Genomic DNA, 10,670 nt, shown 5'->3' with positions numbered 1-10,670 from the left:
ACATTTTCTTAACCCCATCTGTCATTGATGGACATTTGGGTTGGTTCCAAGTCTTTGCTATTGCGAATAGTGCCGCAATAAACATACGTGTGCATGTGTCTTTATAGTAGCATGATTTATAATCCTCTGGGTATATACCCAGTAATGGGATCACTGGGTCAAACGGTATTTCTAGACCCAGAATAGTCTTTCTAAGTCCTGAAGTGTGTAGCTGCTGTAGTCATCCAATGTTGGCATTGCACTTGCCTGTCCTGGTAACTTTTAACTTCATGAGCAGCCAATGATGAAGGAATCTTGTGTTGGAGAGGGTAAACTAATTTTGGAATTCAGACTTCAGGGTGTGTTTATTAAATATAGTTGACCTCAAATCTTATTTATGTTTACTAACTTTTCATCATTTCGCCCATCAGTCATCAGGAGAGAGGTGTTGAAATCTCCCATTTTAATTGTATATTCATCCATTTCTCCTGTAGTTCCATACATTTTTCTGTATATATGTCGGGGCAAATTTATTATTAGAGGCATGTGACTTAAAAATTGTTACATGTTCCTTTCATTTATTCAGAAGCAAACTTTTATCATTATATTATGATATTCCTTATTATTAATAATGATTTTTACAATGAAGTCCTTTTTCTGATATTAGTATAGAGACACTGGCTTTCTTTGGGTTTATTTTTTGACTTTTAAAAAATTGGACTTAATTTTTTTCTGTTTCTTTGTTTTCTCATTTTATTATTTGTTTTTATTCTTTTAGAGGTAATCCTTGAAATTTTACAATGAGTATTTAATAACTTGAAAAAGTTGATGAATATATTAACCTGTCTTCCAAAAAGTAGAAGCACCTCAGAATAATTTTATTCCAATTGCCCCCTCCCAAAATTATGTTGATTTATTTTCAACAGGATAACTTTAGCTTCTGTGTAAAGAATGGATAGGAAGAACAAAAGTGGATAAGGAAGCCAGTCAGGAGGTACTGGCACTAGTCCAGACATGCAATGATGGTGGCTTAGATGGATGGGTTGGATGCAGTAAGACAATTAGGTGCAATCGCTTCCCAGCATAAGATGGAATCAAAATGCTGGCTTATACAATGTAGCTGCTTTTAATCTACGTTACAATAAATAATAGCTAATATTTAGTGAGGGTCTCTATGGGTCAGGCACTGCAGTAGTACTTAAAATGGATTTCTCCTTTAATCCTCACAAAATCCTGTAAGATAGATTTTTTGCTTTTCTTAAGGTTGCAGACTAAGTGCAGAAACTTAAGGTTGCAGACTAAGTGCCTGGCCACCCTAACACACGGGAAAGGTAAGAAGCCAGCTGTGATTCAGTGTAGGAAGAAAATCGTCCCTGTGAGAGCCAGCAATCTAAAATCACCTTACCGTGTTTGCTTGTTTGTGTTATATTTCAAAGTAATGTTAGATACCCTTATCTTTCCAAACTTGAAACAACAAAGTACATTACAGAATTGCCATAATTATAAGAATAAAGGCTCTTTTCTTTTTTGCTGTCTTAGAGCAGGGAAACAAATATTCAATTTCTCTGTGAATATATTACACTGTTACATAATTATATACAGTATAAATTTGTCACCTCTAAGTTACTAGTCATTAAAGACTACCCTTTGTATTAAAAGGCTGAAAGATTTAAGAGCTGTTTACTGTCTGCCCCACATTAAACAGTTTTTTGTCTATTAATGTTTTTTAACAACGATAAAAAGTTGTAGTGAGGTATTGGTTATGAATAGTCCTCAATTTATAAATAGGCAATGTTCTCAAATTTGGTTTGAAATCTCATTTGCATTTCTGTATAAAACAATAATTATAGTCAGCATTTATAAAGTGCCTAATATATAGTGAGTGCTTTACAGGTATGATTTTTAGGCTCCCAGTAAATACTATGAAGTAGGTAAACTGTTCTCATTTTACAGATGAGAAACCTGAAGCTGAAAGGGGCTAAGTAACTTGATGAAGGTTATACAGTTTCTAAATGACAGAATTGGAATTTTAATCCAGGTCAAATCCTGGGGAGCACAAAAAGTCGACTGAAGTCATAAATGCAGCATAAATAATACTTCTTAAGACATCAGAGTTTATTCCCCCTTAAACTCTTCTAAACCCTGAGTGTTGACTGAGCTTTCAGTCTTTCAGAGTCCAGAACCCAGTTCCCTGTAAGTTTGAACAGTCCTCAAACTAGAATTTTTCTAAACCTTTCTCTAATGATTTAGACATAATAAGTGCTCAATAAACATAATGAAGGGCATTGAATTGAATTCTTCATGACCAATATGATAAAATCAGAAATAAATTTTTCTAAGATTGCATTGAAAATGTTTGAAGAAGACAGGCATCTGCTAGGCTTTTACATTAAGCAAAACATTTCCAATGCCTTTTAAAAATCATTAATTTATCTTATCATCTTTCTGCTGGAATATGGGCCACCACTGCCTAGAGAAGAAAGTCTAAACTGGTCATCATGCCCACTTGGCTCTTCAAGGTTGGGTCTGCTACTTAACCTCTTCAGTCTTTTCTTTCTCATTGTGGTGTCTGTTCCAACCTATCCATGGACTTCCATGCCTTTACTCTTGTCATTCTCTCTGCTGGGAAAAAGACTTATTTGTCATCCAAGACAGGTGAAAGCCATTTCCCCCAGATTGGAATCTTTGTATCCCCTCTGTACCCTCCCTCCACCATCTTCAGCAGCATGTTTTACTGAACTTGTTTATAAGGCTTTTTCTCTGCACTAGGTGAAGAGCTTCTTAAGGACAACGATGACATCTTGTTCAGCCTGTGTTCTCAATGCCCAACATATACTAGGTTTTAACAAGTGTTTATTGTTGAATTGTATGTCAGCAGCATGTTGGGGAAAAGAGAAAATTATGTCAGCACTGGGAATTGAAAGAGACTGTTGTTTATTTATTGTGGTTGCTGTTTCAGAAGCAGGCTAGATGTGCAAAGGTTTAGTAATAAAAACTGGAGCTGTTTGAATACTTCCTTAACACGTAAAAATATTCTGTGACCAGCCAAATGGCTGCATCACACTTTATTCATTCATTCTCCAAATGGGATTGATGGAGCACCTATTCCAGTGTTAATATCTTTTTGAATGAGAGAGGCAAGGTTCCTGCCCACATGGGCCTCACTGTCATGCAAAAGAAGCAGGCATGAGATAAATGATCACACAGATTATTATGCCTACAACTAGGTTGCATGTTAAGAAGTGGTGGGTGCTCTGAGAAGTGGGAACAGGAAGACTTAAACTAGTTGGGGGACCAGGCAAGGTTTCTCTGAGGGATGTTTAAGAGGAAAGTCCAGTAGAAAGTGGACATATTCTTGGCAGAATGGAGAGCATTTACAAAGAACCCAAAGTGAAACAGATCCAAGTGTGTTCTGTGAACAGAGAGGAGGCCTGTGTGGCCTCTCAACCTCACTAATAATCAAAGAAAAGTTGGTCAAAATTTTTTTTTTCTTTTTTTTTTTTTTGAGATGGAGTCTTGCTCTGTCACCCAGGCTGGAGTGCAGTGGCGCTATCTCAGCTCACTGCAAGCTCAGCCTTCCGGGTTCACACCATTCTCCTGCCTCAGCCTCCCCAGCAGCTGGGACTACAGGCGCCTGCCACCACGCCTGGCTAATTTTTTTATTTTTATTTTTATTTTTTATTTTTAGTAGAGACGGGGTTTCACCGTGTTAGCCAGAATGGTCTCGATCTCCTGACCTTGTGATCCGCCCGCCTCGGCTTCCCAAAGTGCTGGGGTTACAGGCATGAGCCACCGTGCCGGGCCCAAAATTTTTAAATGATTGATAAACCATAATGGATGAAGTTGGGAAAGCAGGAAAACACAAAAGTTTGTGCAGGTATAGCAATCACTCTGAGGACAGCTTAGCAATGTGTATCAAAATTTGAAATGTATGTGGGTTTGACTCTGAAATGCCACGACCAGGAACTTAACCAGACAGGAACCAGTCGAATGGACAAAGACCTATGTTTTCAAGGCTATTCACTGTAACATTATTTTTCTCAGAAAATATTTGGAAACAATTTAAATATTCATCAATAGAGAATCAGTGAATTAAATCATGAAACTGGGTGGGTGTTAGAAATAAATAGATGGGGCCGGGCGCGGTGGCTCAAGCCTGTAATCCCAGCACTTTGGGAGGCCGAGGCGGGTGGATCACGAGGTCAGGAGATCGAGACCATCCTGGCTAACATGGTGAAACCCCGTCTCTACTAAAAATACAAAAAGCTAGCCGGGCGAGGTGGCGGGCGCCTGTGGTCCCAGCTACTCGGAGGCTGAGGCAGGAGAATGGCGTGAACCTGGGAGGCGGAGCTTGCAGTGAGCTGAGATCGCGCCACTGCACTCCAGCCTGGGTGACACATCGCGAGACTCCGTCTCAAAAAAAAAAAAAAAAAAAAAAAAGAAATAAATAGATGGATCTATATTTATCATTAAGCAAAAAGAGCAAGTTTTGACACTGCATTTATAATAAAATCCGATTTTATGAAAAATGTGGTGTGGATTTCCAGTCAAGAGGACACTGAAACTTCAGGCTTATTTGAAACAATTATGCAAGGAGGTAATTCAACAACTATGAAGAAAAAAGATCCAGAAAGATATACAACAATGAACACATAAATTGGTGAAATTAATCATAAAAACTGTGTATTAAAATAATTTGGAATTAAATTCTAGACAACAATAACGAGAAAGATAGCAGAAGAACTTTCAGTGTGAGGTCAAAGCAGGCTAAGGCCTTTGTCTTATTGTGGAGGAATACAGAGACAGTGAATGGCTTGAAATAACTGGAAAACCTTATAGCAGAGTATGCATATTAAAATTTTAAATGTAAGCTCGACCATGTATAGCTACACAAGTAAGTCTACGAAACAATATTGAGTAAATAACCAGAGAAGTCGTAGAATAATGGAGATAAAATACCATTAATCTAAAGCTTAAACATTTACAAAACCATATAATATTATAAATGTAAAGACATGGATAAAAACAATACATATTAACTTCAGATGATGTAATTTTTGGAAGGGAAGGAGGGTGGAAGGAGCATGAAATCATGGAAATGTACAAAGGTCAGTACAAACAAAAAAAGATCACTATAGCACACTTTTTTTCCTACAAATATATATCTGATGCAGATATAGTAAAATGTTAACATTTGTTAAATTCTGAGATGAGTACATGGATTTTGCCAATATGAACAGGAACTTTTGATTTGAGCAATGGGATGGCCCTGAGTTGAATGCTATACTTCATTGCAACAATGCAGACCTTCAAAATTCTGGTTAAGTACTTGTGGTTACAGTGAAATACAAAAGAAATGTGACTTAGGGTCCTATAGGGTACCTACCTTGGTGGGGCCAGTGTACTTCAAGTCCTGTGCTTGCCTCTGCAGGCTCAGAAATATTATTTTTGTCAGCTTACTCCTAGGAAATAATCAGGTATAGGGTCCCCAAGTCGTACTAACCAAGTAGAGAGGAGCCAGTGTGTTCATTTAAGAAATGTGTAACTATCAAAGGGGTCAAAAAGTTCACCAGGAGGAACCACACTGCCTCTGTAGGATTATCCACATGGAAAACCAGATCATATCAAAGGATTATTTAGTGAGTGCAAAGCCAGGGATGGTCAGTGTTATTGACTTGTGATAGACTGATGTTTTCATTTCAGAAAGAATTAATTGAATTTAACAATTGTCTATTGTCCTCCAAATCCCTGCCAGGAGGACCCAGTGCCTGTGATGGCTGGTTTCTGTAGCCCTTTCCCCAACTGTCCTGGAAACATAATGACAGACACTTAATCTCTGACCCTCTGCTCTGCACTTCCTGCTGCCACACCCTTGATGGTACTGCCACCTTTTCCTCAGACCAGCCAGGATGCATTATGTCAGCCTTAAACTTTCCGGATGCTATTGAATTCCAGCCATGCCTCTTTGTGACTTATACTCACATCACCTAAATTGGACTTGTGTTCCCAAATCTCCTTAGCCACCCGTCACAGACAGTTGCTTAGGTTACTATGACAGTTGGTAATTTTATTCATATTGGTATTTATCAGACAGAATAATTTTTCTTTTTTAAAAATTATTTTTTGTTTAGTAAAATATACACATAGCATGAAATTCAGCAATACAAAAGGATGTACAATAAAATCTCAGCTTCACTTCCACCTCTGTCATCCATTTATTTTTGTCTCTCTTTTTTTCCCTGCTATTGCAGTGGAAGCTACTGGCACCTGAGATGGTGCTTTAAAAATGTGTTCTGGGTTCAGATCCTTTCATGTGTGTTCTCCCTGCACCCCATTATTTCCCTATCCTTAACACATAATTTCTTGCCTACTTGCTTGTATCTGCTATACATTGCCAGTTTCTTGAAGGATGGGATTGTCTCTGTCTTGTTTATTGTTTTACTCCCAGCATTTAGCCCAGTGAATGTATCCTAGCACATGGTACAACAGATGTTTGTAGAATGAATAAATATTATAATAACTAACATTTACTAAGTGTTTACTATAAAATGGAAAAAGATATATTGTCTGAAGGTCATTATTTACTATAGCAGATGCTGTCAATGCCCCACCCATATCCCCTTTGCCCTTACTATTTTGGTACATGCAAGACCAACTTCCAAATGCATTTCTTTGCCTGAGGGATTTCTCTGACCACCTGAGCCCAAAATGTAGGGGAATTAATGACTTCACCACCACGACTACGACCAGTAACCCTCATGCCTCAGATTATCCCACCCTAGGAGCAAGGAAACTGGGTATTTATACCCAATGAATGATGGGAGTCAGGGTGTAAATACCCACTTTTGTTGCCCCTAGGGTGGGATAACTCTGAGGCATATGTCCCACATTTACTCCCAGGATTTCAAAGCAATATTAAGCCCTACTTACCTTTAATGCCAATTTTAAAAAATGTGCTTGCTGATGCCAGTGTCCTGAAGTTAACCTTGTTGTCTCCAATTTGCCTCACAGGGTCATGTGCCCATCCTTAACCAATCTCCATCCCTAGAGGTGTTTTGATTGGCCAGACTTAGGTCACATGTCTACCCTTAAAGTCAAGAGTGGGAAAAAAAATCCACCAGAACCACAATGATTAAGAAGGAGAAAGGAAAAAAATCAGAGGCCACTTCCAGAATGCATTGTAATTAGTTACAGGATAGCCAAAGAACAACTATATTCCATTACAGACAGAGGACTGAGACTCATTGAAAAAGAAGAAAGGGTTTTTTTATTGAGATTTATAGCTGGAGTGAATTATTTATTAGCCCTTCTAAGGAAAATAATATTTCTCTATTTTAAACTTTTCCAGAGAGCCTTAAAATGAAAGATGCCTTTTTTAAGCAATATATTTTTCTTTGGATGATACATGAGAACATCCACCTCCAGTGAGGTCATAGGCCAAGCATTTGGCTTTTATACATGCATTGAAATATTATTCACCTCTACAAATACACCTAAATGGACAGGATTTTTCAAAATTGTATTTTAAGGAGTTTTCATAAAGAACTAACTATTTTGAGGTTCTGGCTCCAGAAAGTCTGAGGTGTCAGCAACTCAACACACTTAAAGTTTCTCACATTATAAGGCCTAAAACTTCCAATCTTTCCTCTCCAGAGTGTTCCTTTTTTGCTATCAGTAAATTCCTCAAACCTGAAAGATGAACCTTCTCACTGAACATCAACTATTCCTTTACTCAACTACCTTCTACTGTCCTGGGAGCTCTACATTTCTTAACAATTCAGTGTTTTCAAATATAAGCATAATATCCCTCATCTTCAATTGACAGTTTAATTAGTTAGCGAATCTCTGGCTCTTTAGCATGGGTGAGTAGCTTGATCTCACCTTGTGACTGTGTGTATGAAGTCGTCTCTTCAATCGAGATGCTTCATGCAGGCCTATCATCTGCACACATTCTCTGAGTTTCTCCTGAGTGGAACAAACTAGAAATGCACTTACACTACCCCTAAAGAATTCAGAGAGTAGACAATCACTTATTCTTTCACTGATCCATTTTTTCTAATAATAGCTCTCAATAATATGGAAAATGTTGGTGAGGAAATTAGAGAATTGACAGTGGCACTTTTCTGTCTTTGAAGAGCAGCTTCAAGGTGGGGCAAAGGAAATGACAGTAACTTAAAGCCTAAGTCTCCTTGGGTCTATAGCGATCAAGAGGATGATGAGAAAGAGATGGCCAGAAAGAAAGGTCACACACCATTCCTCTAAACCTGGTGTGACATCAGAAATAAACTGCAAAAACTCCAAAATCAAGGGGAACAGATAGGGAACTGATATGGTTTGGCTGTGTCTCCACACCAGATCTCAAACTGTAGCTCCTGTAAATCCCACATGTCATGGGAGGGACCCCAGTGGGAGGTAATAGAATCATGGGCATGGAGCTTTCCTTTGCTGTTCTCCTGATAGTAAATGAGTCTCATGAGATCTGATTATTTTATAAAGGGCAGTTCTCCTGTTCATGCTCTCTCTTGCCTGCCGCATGTAAGATGTAACTTTGCTCCTCATTTGCCTTCAGCCAGGATTGTGAGGCCTCCACAACCATGTGGAACTGAATCAATTAAACCTCTTTCCTTTATAAATTACCCAGTCTTGGGTATGTCTTTATTAGCAGTATGAGAACAGACTAATATGGTAAAATGGTACCAGGCAGGGGAATGCTGCTATAAAGATACAAGCAACTTTGGAACTGGGTAACAGACAAAGGTTGGAACAGTTTGGAGGGCTCAGAAGAAGAGAGGAAAATGTGGGAAAGTTTAGAACTTCCTAGAGACTCGGAAGGCTCAGAAGAAGACAGGAAGACATGGGAAAGCTTGGAGCTTCCTAGAGACTTGTCGAATGGCTTTGACCAAAATGCTGACAGTGATATGGACAATAAGGTCCTGGCTGAGGTGGTCTCAGATGAGATGAGGAACTTGTTGGGAACTGGAGCAAAGGCAATTATTGTTTTGCTTTAGCAAAGTGACTGGCAGCATTTTGCCTGTGCCCTAGAGATCTATGGAACTTTGAACTTGAGAGAGATGAATAAGGGTATCTTGTGGAAGAAATTTCTAAGCAGCAAAGCATTCAAGATGTGATTTGGGTGCTGTTAAAAGCATTCAGTTTTATGTATTCACAAAGATATGGTTTAAAATTGGAACTTATGTTTAAAAGGGAAGCAGAGCATAAAAGTTCAGAAAATTTGATGTCTGACAATGTAATAGAAAAGAAAAACCCATTTTCTGAGCAGAAATTCAAGTCACTGCAGAGATTTGCATAAGTAATGAGGAGCCAAATGTTAATCACAAAGACAATGTGGAAAATGTCTCCAGGGCATGTCAGAGGTCTTCACAACAGTCCCTTCCATCAGAAGCCTGCAGGCCTAGGAGGAGAAAATGGTTTCCTGGACTGGGCCCAGGGCCTTGCTGCTTTATGCTGTCTCTGCATCCCAGCCATGGCTAAAAGGGGCCAACACAGAGCTTAGGCCATTGCTTCAGAGGGTGCAAGCTCCAAGCCTTGGCTGCTTCCATGTGGTATTGAGCCTGCAAGTACACAGAAGCCAAGAATTGAGTTTGGGGAACCTCTGCCTAGATTTCAGAAAATGTATGGAAATGCCCAGGCAGGAGTTTGCTGCAGTAGTGGGGCCCTTATGGAGAACCTCTGCTAGAGCAGTGTGGAAGGGAAATGTGGGGTTGAAGTCCCCACACAGAGTCCCCACTGGGGCACTGCCTAGGGGAGCTGTGAGAAGAAGGCCACTATCCTCCAGACCCCAGAATGGTAGATCCACCAACAGCTCACACCATGCACCTGGAAAAGCCACAGACACTCAATGACAGCCTGTGAAAGCAGCCAGGAGGGGTACCCTTCAAAGCCACAGGGGTGGAGCTACCCAAGACCACAGGAACCCACACCTTGCATCAGCATGACCTCAATGTGAGACATGTAGTCAAAGAAGATGATTTTAGAGCTTTAAGATTTGACTCTCCTCCTGGATTTCAGACTTGCGTGGGTCCTGTTGCCCCTTTGTTTTGGCCAATTTCCCCCATTTGGAATGGGTGTATTTACCTAATGCCTGTACTCCCATTGTATCTAGGAGGTAGCCAACTTGCTTTTGATTTTACAGGCTTATGGACGGAAGGGACTTGCCTTGTCTCAGATGAGACTTTGGACTGTGGACTTTTGGTTAATGCTGAAATGAGTTAAGACTTTGAGGGGCAGTTGGGAAGGCATGATTGGTTTTGAAATGTGAGGACATGACATTTGGGAGGGGCTGGAGTGGAATGATATGGTTTGGCTGTGTCTCCACCCAAATCTCAAATCATAGCTCCCATAATTCCCACATGTCATGGAAGGGACCTGGTGGGAGACAATTGAATCATGGGGACAGGTCTTTCTCTTGCTGCTCTCATTAGTGAATAAGTCTCACAAGATCTGATGGTTTTAATAAAGGGGAGTTCCCCTGCATATGCTCTCCTTGCCTGCCACCATGTAACGTGTGACTTTGCTCCTCATTTACATTCCACCATGATTTTGAGGCCTCTCCAGCCATGTGGAACTGTCAATTAAACCTCTTTCTTTTACATATTACTCAGTCTCAGATATGTCTTTAGCAGCAGCATGAGAACAGACTAATACAGGAACCCTTTAGTTAAATATTTCAA

This window comes from Theropithecus gelada, chromosome 5 (genome assembly GCF_003255815.1).
Source record: "Theropithecus gelada isolate Dixy chromosome 5, Tgel_1.0, whole genome shotgun sequence".
Classification (NCBI taxonomy): Eukaryota; Metazoa; Chordata; class Mammalia; order Primates; family Cercopithecidae; genus Theropithecus; species Theropithecus gelada.
This window is presented reverse-complemented; position numbering follows the sequence as displayed.